This window comes from Oncorhynchus mykiss, chromosome 4, assembly GCF_057628025.1.
Source record: "Oncorhynchus mykiss isolate SJ-2025 chromosome 4, ASM5762802v1, whole genome shotgun sequence".
Classification (NCBI taxonomy): domain Eukaryota; kingdom Metazoa; phylum Chordata; class Actinopteri; order Salmoniformes; family Salmonidae; genus Oncorhynchus; species Oncorhynchus mykiss.
Genome location: NC_143025.1, coordinates 37,206,984 through 37,220,281, shown reverse-complemented (window position 1 = coordinate 37,220,281; position 13,298 = coordinate 37,206,984). Strand labels below are relative to the sequence as shown.

General features: G+C 42.0%; 1 protein-coding gene and 1 long non-coding RNA gene across 9 annotated transcripts in view; one reads left to right on the top strand and one right to left on the bottom strand.

Annotated features, from left to right (window-relative positions):
* LOC110521760 (exocyst complex component 2) overlaps window positions 1-10,622 on the bottom strand; it is an 86,576-nt gene extending 75,954 nt beyond the window's left edge. For 3 of the 8 annotated variants that reach the window (XR_016495241.1, XR_016495240.1, XM_036969306.2), the window contains exons 1-2: window positions 10,511-10,615; window positions 8,526-8,593 (exon numbers count right to left, since the gene is read on the bottom strand). The gene's annotated coding sequence lies outside the window, so the exon portion shown is untranslated. Of the gene's footprint in view, window positions 1-8,525; window positions 8,594-10,510 lie in introns of all 8 variants that reach the window. The other 5 variants (XM_036969307.2, XM_090231932.1, XM_036969310.2 and 2 more) reach the window with 4 other exon arrangements.
* LOC149984003 (uncharacterized) lies at window positions 10,113-11,287 on the top strand. Its single transcript, XR_016495242.1, has 2 exons — window positions 10,113-10,449; window positions 10,552-11,287. It is a non-coding gene; the product is annotated as an uncharacterized LOC149984003 (long non-coding RNA).
* Window positions 11,288-13,298: the final 2,011 nt, after the last annotated feature.

Below are 13,298 nucleotides of genomic sequence, written 5' to 3'. Positions count from 1 at the left end.
ATTCTTCTGTGGGAATATCTATTTAAAGTCATGTTTTTAGAACATTAAGAAAACTTTCCATAAAAACCACAAGAAAAAAAATGAGTAACGTTCAAAGGACATTCTAAGAATGTTATTTAAAAAAACATACATTCCATTCTCAGCGTCAACAAAACTCCATCTATCTTCCATCTTTAAGTGTGTTCAGGTGTGTTGGCCGCACCCACTAATTTGCCACACTTGATCTTAATGATTGCTTGATTCCGTTCTCAAAATGTTAATAATGCCTCCCTGGAAAACTTTCAGGGAATCCCAGTAAAACATTCTCAGAACCTCCCTGCAACCAAAAAAATGTAGGCTTCCAGAACAGGCAAATTTTCATTTCCGTTGTCATAACGTTTAAAGAACATTCAGTTTTACCGGTCAGGAAACTTATGGCTTCATTCCCAGAACCAAAGGAACACCAAAAACGTGTGTTCCCACAACTTCCAAGGCAGTGTGACTGATAATCAGTCTGTCATATTAGCCCCCCTCTGAGAGCCTGCAGGGTGCAGTGTGGGTTTTAGGGGTTTGGCTGATTTTCCCCTGCTGTTTAGGCTAATGCACTGGATAGAGGGGGGGCGGGTATTCACACGAAAAGGGGGTGACTGTACTTACTGCTCCCAAATGTAGCCCTAAAGTTGTTTATTTAGGTCATCTGTTCCTAAACTTTCGGACTTACAACTTCCAGCATGAGTCCCCCCTCCTGCTACAGAAGGAATGAGTCACTGTGAGATGGACCTGTGGCGTAGAGGGCGGTTAGAGAGGGTGGAGGAGGGTCAGAGAGGCATCCCCTTGGCTATCAGGGGGATATCCCTGCTGGAGACAGTACTGGGCTCTTCACAAACAAATCCTGATACTCGCTCACGTTACACACATAACTGTCCTGCTCATTCTGAGCCAAATACTGGGTAGTGTAGAGGTCACCTTTGCTCTGGTCTGAGCTCTATGCTTGTTCTCTTCTTCTCAGCTCCCCATGTGGGAGTGATTGACAGGTGAGAGGGGGTTAGGTTGAGTGTGTGTGTGTGTTATGTGTTATGGTCTGGGCTAGGGGCACAAAGGGACCCTTTCAGAAATATCCGTCTGCCCCCCACACTGCCACCCCATCAGTGCTGCTACCACTAAGCCTCTCCCAGTACCCCACGCTAACACTCCAGTCAGCCCCCAACATTAAACAAACACCAGATTCCATCAAAGAGCACCCTCAGTCTGAATACACAGAGCTGGCCAAACATCATGGCCCTGGTATGACTGGCCCTGATCTCTGATCTGACAGACCAGCAATTTAAGAAACCATTCCTCACTCCAAACTCACACCAGAACTCATACAGACTGTTTTGAACTGACTCTCAGTTGCAGACTGGCAGGGGACAGAGAGAATGCTGCCAATAGTTTAACAGAGAGCATCAGTTAGGCTACACTCTGTCGGATTTGTGCATTAAAGGAAAAGGAATGTGATCAATTAAAGTTCAGAAGACTGAACTAGGCTAATACATTGGCACATTTGTGACTCGTTTCAGGAAACTAGGCCTATGTCGCGCGTCACTACTTCACAGGAGAGGCATTTGAATGTTTTTTTGGGGGCAGAAATGCCATCTGGAACATGTGAACTTTCAGGTGCCTTAATAAACACACTTGTATGCCATCTGTAAATACAAATTTTAAAATTACGAGCCTAGTTAGTTTAGCCACGGAAATAAGAAGGAACCGCTATCTATGATTGGCTGATATAATGGATGGGCTGGACATGCTGAGAGATGAGTTTGGATTGGTCTGCCATGTAGCACACTTCTGTCTACAACATAAGCTGCTCAGTCTCTGTAGGCAATCATTTCTAACGTGTTTTTTTTTTTTTAAAGATGCTCTCCACTTTTTGGAGTTTTGAAATCAGTGGAATGTCTGGTGGAAGTAGAGTATGACAGCTACGGAGAAAATTCTGCCGTTTGATTGCAAATATACAGAGGGAGTCGAAAAGAGACCACACAAAAAGCTGTTGCATAAAACAGCTGTATCTGGGTTACATCTTCAAACTAAGGTCAACCATGGCATCCATGACAGAGAGGAAGAAGTGTTAATCTATGTATTCGGGTAAGAGATTCTAGCTAGCTACATTTTCAGTTATTATACATATCTAATTTTGTCAGAAAGTCAATTTTATTGCAAGTTAAAGCGTACTGTTAGCTAGCTAGCTAAAGTTACGTGTATGATCTGTGTAGGAATATTATTCGTATCTCAGAGCTATTTGCATTGCTAGTTATAGCCTCATGCTTGCTAGCTAGCTGGCTGTATCCTGTGCTAGCTAGCTGGCTAGCTAGCTAACATTGAACCTAGTTGGTTAGTTTTAGCTACCAGCAGATTCATGCATGGTAGTAACATTAAGAGTTGGGATTATGGTTCATTGTTTAGCTAGCTAGCTACATGTCTAAACAAAAGACTCCGCTATGCAAGTAACCATTTCACTGTACCGTTTACACCTTCTGTATCCTGTGCATTTGACAAACTTTGATTTGATATAGTGTGTATTTACCAGAGACGGGAATGTGAAGAACAACATGACCTGCGCCAAAGTCATATTAGGATAACATTAGACCTACGAGACAGTATCCAATTTCTAAAATTCTGCGGTAGAGTGCCCTACTTTCATCACACACAACCATAAGCTATTTTCTGTAATTAGCTCACCATTAACTTGTAAATAATAATATTGTAAGTTTATTTTTCTGTAATAATGAATGCAAATTAGCTAAAGTTCAGACAGGTGTCAGCTTATGACATGGTCATTATTTGAAACGGGTAGTCAGCTAGCTATCTAACAAGCTAGAAACAAACCAAAACATTATTTAGAAAAGTAACTTTTAGTTGCCTGGTTTGCTGGATTGACATATACTAAATACATTTTTAAACGGGTGGGTTTATTGGGTGTTAAAATACACCGTTATCAGCAGCCTGGTGCCCCAGAATAGCATGTCATGTAGCCTGTCGTTTTTGAGTTTATACATTTTCGCAACGACAAGTTTGATGTCGGATAAAGAATGTTCATGATGTGACTGCGAAAACTGTCTACAGACATGTCGATAGACGTAGTATACATCAGGCTTTAGTCTTGAACTCTTTGGTTGTTCAGTACAATACCGTACTCACTTTGTTCAACACCTGGCCTCACATGTGAACCCTTAAAGAGATGGGTGGGGCTAAGGCTTAAGAGGTGGTGATGGATGCTGAATGGATGTAGACAAAGAAGAGCTCTCCAGTAGGTATACCAAAACATTCAAGGGCCATTTTTTAAAAGAGCGGTTACAAGTTAATCAAATTTCAATACCGATATTACTTTCCCATTGTTCCTCAACTGTAGTGTATGATATACCATTTTCTATCTCTGAGTCTCTACTTTTATCCAATGTAAAAAAAACAATTTCAGGAGTCCTACCCTCACATCACACCCATTGGCTGTGCTGCTCATGCATTGAATCTGCTCCTCAAGGACATCATGGCACTGAAAACAATGGATACACTCTATAAGAAAGCCAAGGAAATGGTTAGGTATGTGAAGGGTCATCAAGTTATAGCAGCAATCTACCTCACCAAGCAAAGTGAGAAGAAGAAGAGCACCACATTGAAGCTGCCCAGCAACACCCGTTGGGGTGGTGTGTCATCATGTTTGACAGTCTCCTGGAGGGGTAGGAGCCTCTCCAAGAAATGGCCATGTCACAGTCTGCCAATATGGACAGCACCATCAAGAGGATCGTCCTGGATGATGTATTTTGGGAGAGAGCGGTAAGCAGAGGAAACTGCAGTTCTGAAATACATCAAAAAGCGTGAGGACTTCTGCCTTAAGCTCATACACGCTGCAGCGTACATGTTGGACCCCAAGTATGCTGGCAAGAGCATCCTTTCTGGTGCAGGGATCAACAAGGCCTATGGTGTCATCCCCACCGTGTCTCGCCACCTTGGCCTGGATGAGGGCAAGGTTCTTGGCAGTCTGGCGAAGTACACACCCAAGCAAGGGCTTTGGGACGGAGATGCAAAGTCGTACCAATGTATCTCATCAGCCACCTGGTGGAAGGGACTTTGTGGATCTGAGGCTCTTTCCCCTGCTGCCTCCATCACCCTCCAAATCCCACCAACATTAGCCGTCTCAGAGTGTAACTGGTCCTTGTTTGGGAACACACACACCAAAGCATGCAACAGGCTGACCAATACAAACATTGGTGGCCATCCGGGCAAATTTTAGGCTTTTTGAGCCATACAACGAGCCATCCTCAACAAGGTTGGAAAGTGACAGTGAAGATAAGGCGTCAGTCGGATGTTCAAGAGGTGGACATTGAATAGGTCCACAGAGAAGACATGGAAGCCTGAGAGGAAGACAACAAAAGCTTTAGCTTCCAGACTACCATTTTACAGATGTTTGCTGAAAATGTTTTTGGGAGATGCGATGGATCATTGGGGATCATTTAATATTCCCTTTATTTTGTTGTTCAGTGAAATCATCCCATGTGAAGAGTCAAATCATTTAATTAAAAGTTAAATTTGTAACTAAATCAATTTTTTATTTCTATTGGAAGGATTTAATAATTTCCAATTATGTCTATTTATGATAAGGTAAAAATATTTATGTTTCACTCTCCATTTGATATGCTAGATATATATCCAATGCAAAAAAAATCTACATTTGCATATATTCCCATGGAAATTTTCCACAAAATGTGCAACCCTAAAAGGCAGGCATAAGCTATGGATAATGAACACAATTGCATTTTATGGATGGCATTTCAATGCACAGATATATCATGAAGAGATCCAGAAGCCCATTGTCATGCCATTACTTCATATTTCAGCATGATATTGCATGGCCCCATGTCACAAGGATCTGTACACAATTCCTGGAAGCTGAAAATGGCCCAGTTCTTCCATGGCCTGCATATTCATTAGATACAGTATGTCACCTATTGAACATGTTTGGGATGCTCTGGATCGACGTGTATGACAGCGTGTTCCAACTCCCGCCAATATCCAGTACCGCCGCACAGCCATTGACGAGGAGTGGGACAACATTCCATAGGCCACAAACAGCATGATCAACTGTATGCGAAGGAGAAGTGTCACGCTACAAGAGTCAAATGGTGGTCACACCAGATACTGACTGGTTTTCTGATCCACGCCCTACCCATTTTTAAAGTATCGGTGACCAACAGATATGTATTCCCAGATCGAATCCCTGAGCTGACATGGTAAAAAGTTGTTCTGCCCCTGAACAAGGCAGTTAACCCACTGTTCCTAGGCCATCATTGTAAATAAGAATTTGATCTTAACTGACTTGTCTAGTTAAATAAAAGATAAAATAAAACAATGGCAGTGGTATTCATATTTTTGAGCAGACAGACATTATTCGTTGTCAAATTCGTTGGCCAGTCAGCACTTCTCAGCCAACTGTAATACAGGACAGTAAGAGAGTAACCAATCCCAACGCAGTACAGTGAAAAGATCTAGGAGAGCACCAGAATGGCGCAATAAGGGGTCCGGCGTCCGGGTTTAGTTCTCTCTATCCCCTCTGTCTCACTCTCTTCTCCCATTTGTTGTCCTTTGGCAAGTTCTCTGTTTGTTGGTCTCAAATTGGACTTTTAAGATCTAACTTCTCCTCTCAGAATCCTGGCTAAATAAACCGAATTTGAAATGTGGGCGCATGAATGCAGGCTGAGGTTTATAGAGGGCTTAGGATGTGGAGACAGCCATAGAATGAGATTCCACGGGGAGTCAGGGTTTAAACCTTGGTAATGCCGTGTCACAAGTACAGTAACTAATATTTACATACAAAAACATGGCTCATGATGAGCGTGAGAACTGGGAACAAGGACTAGGGACCGATTACCAGGACATTTACTCAGAGCATGCGTGGAACAACTGGCAAGTGTCTTCAATTACATTTTCAACCTCTCCCAAACTGAGTCTGTAATACCTACGTTTCAATCAGACCACCATAGTCCCTGTGCCCAAGAAAGCGAAGGTAACCTGCCTAACTGACTACCGTCGGTAGCCACCATGAAATGCTTTGAAAAGCTGGTCATGGCTCACATCAACACCATCATCCCGGAAACCCTAGACCCACTCCAATTCATGGGTCCTCAAAAAGTTATACAGCTGCACCATCAAGAGCATCCTGCCTGACTGGTTGCATCACAGCCTGGTATGGCAACTGCTCGGCCTCCGACCGCAAGGCACTACAGAGGGTAGTGCGTACAGCCCAGTACATCACGTGGGCCAAGCTTCCTGCCATCCAGGACCTCTATACCCGGCAGTGTCAGAGGAAGGCCCAAAAAATTGTCAAAGACTCCAGTCACCAAAGTCAGACTGTTCTCTCTGCTAGCGCAAGCGGTACCATAGTGGCAAGCGGTACCAGAGCACCAAGTCTAGGTCCAAAAGGCTCCTTAACAGCTTCTACCACCAAGCCATAAGACTTTGATCAGTTGTTCAACATGGCCATCCGGACTATTTACATTGACACCCCACCCTTTTGTTTTTAGACGGCTGCTACTCGCTGTTTATTATCTATGTATCTATGAAAATGGGCAGGGTATATGCACATGTTTAATTGAACCTTTATTTAACTAGGCAAGTTAGTTAAGAACAAATTCTTATTTACAATGACTGCCTACCCCGGCCAAACCCGGAAGACACGGGGCCAATTGTGCGCCGCCCTATGGGACTCCCAATCACGGCCGGGTGAGACACAGCCTGGATTCGAATCAGGAACTGTAGTGACAGTGCCTTAGACCACTGCGTCCCTCGGGCAGTGTGTAGTATAGTATTCTACAGTTTCCTTAAGGACTCTTTAGTAAGTACTCATTGTGGGAAAGGCGGGACGACAGGGGTGAGAGAGAAGTGCCACTCCAAAAACATTGTCCGCATCAACCTTTCACCCCTGCTGTGACCGCTCTGGTTCAATCCACCCTAGCCTAACCCTATAGCAGGGTCTCCCAATGTCAGCCCTGGGGGCCCCCCCTGGGTGCACATTTTGGTTTTTGCCCTAGCACTACACAGCTGATTCAAATAATCCAAGCTTGATGATGAGTTGGTTATTGTAATCAGCTGTGTAGTGCTAGGGCAAAAGGACAGAGTTTGGGAAACCCTTCCTTAAAGCAGAAACCACTGATGAGAAAGTGCCGCAAAAATATAACCCGCCACTGCATTCCACCAAAACAAACAAGCAGGGGCCAGCCGGGCCACCCAACATTTTCAATTAGAGCCAGAGAGAGGGCAGGAAACAGCCCTGTGTCCCCTGCAGGGAGATGGGTGGAAGTCAGGGGTGAGGAAAGGGGTCTTCAAGGCTCCAACCAGAGAGAGGCTCAGCAACAGCTTAGCACTAATTTCCTGTGATATCATTGTGTGATTAATACACAGCATACATACACACGTGGTGGAAAAAGTTGCAGAAAATGTAATTTAAAAAAAAGATTTAGTAATTTAAAGAATCCCTCAAAATAATACAGTAGGCCTTATTGATATAGGCTTGCACACCCACACTAAAATATTTCCAGTAAAACGTACAGCAATTTACTGGCAGCAATTGGCCAGAATGTTACTGAAATGTATTGTAATCCATTTTTGGATAATCCATTTTACAGTGCCAAAAATGTTACGGTAACCTAATTTATAGTACATTACTGGAATTACCCATGCTGCGGCATATTACCCAGTGTTCTTTGCAAGTTTTCTTTTTTCACATTTACATAGAAATGTTGGTCATTTAAGTAGGCGCTCATGTCCTTAGCAACTTAGTCAGTGCAATCAACCAAGGTTGATAAAACATGTAAAAAAAATATAAAAAAATAACATTACAGTCAGTCAGTGTTTTCCAATAAGGCCGGCTGTCGGCTAATCAGAAGGTTACTGACTCATTTTAAGTCAGCTACATTTTCTACTTTCTACTACTTTTCCTTTAAAAAGTTTCAAATTGCTAGTCCGTCAAGCCTTCTCCTGCTAGAATGAATCATATGCATCTTCTAGTGATCTATTGATGGAATAGGTGCCTGTCAGTCAAAGTGAGTGATGACAGGGAGCGAATTACAGCAAAATAAGCCCAATGCGTTTCTATGTGCTTACTTTGGATTTAAACCTGTCAACTGCCTTCCCGCCTTTGGGACAACGACTCCCTTTGTTAGGACAGAGACATTAGCATTTTGTCATTATATACAGATCTCTCGTCGCTGTTTAATTATTATTTTCGGACACATTCGTTTATTTCCTTTTGCGTGTTTCACATAGCCAGCCACGCAGAGTCGTGTCGCATAGTAGGCTATTTACTCTGCGTTGGTTGACAATCATGTGATCAATCCATGAGGGCATACACAAAATGCAAGAATAACAGATCCTTTAATAAAAGCACAGAGAGTGGGAAACACTGAGAAGTACCTATATTACTGTTAGTCTTCATTCTCCAGTTGTTGTTTAACATACTGTATTCCTAGGTGTGATAACAGCAGAGGGCTTACGTTTCATTAAGCCTGTCATACCTTAAGCCGTAGAGAAGGAAGGTTCAAAGCTGCCTGTTCAGTCTCGCTCTCCTTGCCCACTGCTCCACCTGAAACAGCACACCAGTGTGCAGTATTTGAGGATGCACACACACACATCAACATCTATGCTCTGACCTTTCACCTCTGAGGGTAACACAGTAGGGGGTAATGTTTCTCTACCAATAACATGACCCCCTCAACACTGACCTGACACACAAAAAAATATCAATTAAAGACAGCGCTTGCTTATCTGCAACACTTAGGCCTACATCATTTTGGTGATGTCAAAGATTAAAAATCATACAAGAAGCTTACACAAAATGTAGGCTATTGCAAAGTCTCATTTAGATCAAAAGTCTGATAAAGCAATGGGGAAAAATGTATCCAAGGGGACTGAAGCACTAAGGTAACAATCATCTGCATAGTTTCAAGGCACTGACCTTATATCAGCAATATGCTGCTGTAGTGCAATTCCATGGTAACAAAATTATGCTTTGACTCAGTTCACTTTAAAATGTAAGCCAAACAAAAACCATTGACTTAAAAGTTTAACAAACCATAAAACTGTATGAACAAGGACAAATTTTAACAATTTCCACAGAAAATTTTACAAAAACAAATTCAGTAAAGTTATATCAATGCTGAATCAATGTCTGGGAAGAACACAATTTGCATTCCTCAAAACATAACCGAATATTAGCATAATAGGCCTATAAGTTTACTGTTACACCAAAAACACAGAATTTCTTAATGAGATTTTAGGATGGCTAGCTGAAGCTGAATATTCCCCCAAAAAGTATCATGCGCGAAAACTCAGAGCGCACAACCAGGCAGGATTTATGCTTTGATTAAAACAATATACAATTAATGCTAATAGTTTGTTAACAGTATCTGCACTTATTTAAAAAGATCTAAATGCATATTACCATGAAACTGATTGAGATAAATCAAGTGATTGACATGGAGATACAGTTTGAACGTTTCACCGATAAAACGTGAAGAATTATCATTCACAACTGACAGTGATGATGGCCTATTTTGAAATAAATTGGTGTTGAGGGTATTAGAAAAAGTAACCTTTTCTTTAGACAATATGGCATAGGCAGACATCGCAATTGGTGGATGCATTTTATGCATATTCTATAATGATAGGCTGGCTATTCAATTGGCTAAATATGTTGGTACAAACTTTGATTACCTTTTTAAAAAATTATTATTACGATCCCTCACCTACAAAAATAGCACTACACCACTGCCCATTGTGGAGTTGAGTTTAGTCGGCTACCATCAATCAAACAAAACAAGAGGCAAAGGCTATTAGTTTGACAGGCCATGGTTTCCATTATATCCTACAGAACTCCTCTACATCTGCGTAGTCAAATTTACACATATAAACACCGGATATATTTCATGAGACTGGCCTTACACAGGCCTAGCCCTGCGCTACAGTACAGTAGTGCCGAATAAACCAAGGAAAGCAGTAAGCAAGACCACATCGTTCATAAATGTGTCATTCTCTTTGGCAAGACCGTCCCAGGTAGGAATGTAGATTCTGTGTGGTCAATGACCCCTTGATGCGATACCTGTGCGCATGTCAAGAAAGGTGAGCAAGCGAGGTTGTTTTTTGGGGACATGTCAGCTGACACAGACAGCGCTAGCAGTAGTTAGCTAGCGCAACTAATAGTTAAAACATTTCTCAAGTGCGTTCGCTGCCAGACCAATATAATTACTTATACACATACTTAGACCATCAGACAAACATACATAGTAACGATATGAACAGTAAATTGGAAGTTGGAAACTGTTAGCTGACTAACGTTAGTAGCATGCAAGCCAGCAGGCTAGCTTTGATAACGGAAATGTAAACAATCATCGGAGAATTCTGCAAAATGAGACGAACTAAGACCGTGAATCCAATCCAATGGTAAAATAAAGCTTTCATATGTGTCACAATATTTTGTAAAATAGATAATAGGGTAACTTACAATGCAGCAGTTGAATGAAATATTCCAGCTAACCTTTTCAGATATCAACTTTGTTTGCCACTTCCTGCAACGCCCAGTCGGCGATGATGTCATCACGCACTCATCTTCATCCCCCTCGGAGCATCAGAGCCATCAGCGCAGGAGCTGGGTTGAGTTGAGTTGAGTACAATTTGGTATGGTGTGGATTGTTACTCAAAACACTGTAGCTAAAATGCATTGCACTGCTGAGCGTACAAAACATTAGAAACACCTGCTCTATCCATGATGTAGACTGACCAGGTGAATGCTATGATCCCTAATTGATGTCACCTGTTAATTCAACTTCAATCAGAGTAGATGAACGGGAGAAGACAGGTTAAAGAGGATTTTTAAGCCTTGATACATGGATTGTGTATGTGTGCCATCCAGAGGGTGAATGGGCAAGACAAAAATATTTGTGTCTTTGAACAGGGGATGGATGGTACTAGGTGCCAGGCGCACCGGTTTGAGTGAGTCAAGATCTGCAACGCTGCTGGGTTTTTCACGCTCAACAGTTTCCCATGTGTATCAAGAACTTAACACAACTGTGCATCCCTGTGGAAATATTTTGACACGTTGTACAACAATTCCCTGATGAATTGAGGCTGTTCTGCAGGAAAAAGGGGGTGCAAATCAATATTAGTAAGGTGTTCCTAATATTTTGTACCCTCTGTGTGTGTGTGTTTGTGTACTGAACAAAAATATAAACAGTTCCTGTAAGGGAATCAGTCCAATATCAATAAATGAATTATGCCATAATCGATGGATTTCACACAACTGGGCATGGGTGCAGCCATGGGTGAGCCTGGGAGGGTATAAGCCCATGGTACACTTGGGAGCCACACCTACTGATTGAAGGGTTTTTCTTTATTTATACTATTTTCTACATTATAGAATAATAGTGAAGATATAAACTATGAAATAACACATGAAATCATGTAGTAACCAAAAAAGTGTTAAACAAATCAAAATAGATTTGAGATTCTTCAAAGTAGCCACCCTTTGCCTTTGACAGCTTTGCACACGCTTGGCATTCTCTCAACCAGCTTCACCTGGAATGTTTTTCCAACAGTCTTGGAGTTCCCACATATGCTGAGCACTTGTTGGCTGCTTTTCCTTCACTCTGCGGTCCCAAGTCATCCCAAACCTACTTTGAAGATTTTTTTAACACTTTTTTTGGTTTCTACATGATTCCATATGCTTTTTTTTATAGTTTTGATGTCTTCACTGTTATTCTACAATGTATAAAATGAAGAAAAACACTTGAATGAGAAGGTGTGTCCAAACTTTTGACTGGTACTAATATTTAGTGCATTTGGAAAGTGTTCAGACCTAACTTTTTCCATATTTTGTTATGTTACAGCCTTATTCTAAATTAAATTAAATCTATCTACACACAATGCACCCCATTTGAAATTGAGCTCAGGTGCATCCTGTTTCCATTGATCATCCTTCAGATGTTGAGTCCACCTGTGGTAAATTCAATTGATTGGACATGATTTGGAAAGGCACACACCTGTCTACATAAGGTCCTACAGTTGACAGTGCACGTCAGAGGAAAAACCAAGCCATGAGGTCGAAGCAATTGTCCATATAGCTCTGAGACAGGATTGTGTCGAGGCACAGATCTGGGGAAGGGTACTCAAAAATGTCTGCAGCATTGAAGGTCCTCCAAAAACACAGTGGCCTTCATCATTATTAAATGGAAGAAGTTTGGAACCACCGAACTGAGCAATCCGTGGAGAAGGGCCTAGGTCAGGGAGGTGACCAAGAACCCGATGGTAACTCTGACAAACCTCTAGAGTTCCTCTGTGGAGATGGGAGAAACTTCCAGAAGGATAACCATCTCTGCAACACTCCACCAATCAGACCTTTATGGCAGAATATCCCAACGGATGCCACTCCTCAGTAAAAGGCACATGACAGCCTGCTTGGAGTTTTCCAAAAGGCACCTAAAGACTCTGAGACATGAGAAATTAGATTCTCTGGTCAGATGAAACCAAGTTTGAACTCTTTGGCCTGAATGCCAAGCGTCACATCTGGAAGAAACCTGGCACCATCCCTATGGTGAATCATGGTGGTGGCAGGATCATGCTGTGGGGATGTTAGCAACAGAGACTGGGAGAATCGTCAGGATCGAGGCAAAGTACAGAGAGATTCTTGATGAAAACATTCTCCAGAGCGCTTGGGACCTCAGACTGGGGGCGAAGGTTCACCTTCCAACAGGACAACGACCCTAAGCACACAACCAAGACAACGCAGGAGTGGCTTCAGGACAAGTCTCTGAATGTCCTTGAGTGGCCCAACCAGAGCTCAGACTTGAACCCGATCGAACATCTCTGGAGAGACCTGAAGTTATCTGTGCAGCGACGCTCCCCATCCAACCTGACAGAGCTTGGAAGGATCTGCAGAGAAGAATGGGAGAAACTCCCCAAATACAGGTGTGCCGAGCTTGTAGCGTCATACCCAAGAAGACTTGTCTGTAATCACTGCCAAAGGTCCTTCAACAATGTACTGAGTAAAGGGTGTGAATACTTTTGTAAATGTGATATTTCTTTTTTTAATTTTTAATTTTATTAGGATAAACGTCTAAACTGTTTTAGCTTTGTCATTCTGGGGTATTATGTGTAGATTGATGAGGGGGAAAAAACATTTAATACATTTTCAAATAAATAATATATTTAAAGTGCTTTCGGAAAAGTATTCAGACCCCCCTTGACTTTTTCCACATTTTGTTACGTTACAGCCTTATTCTAAAATTGATTAAATA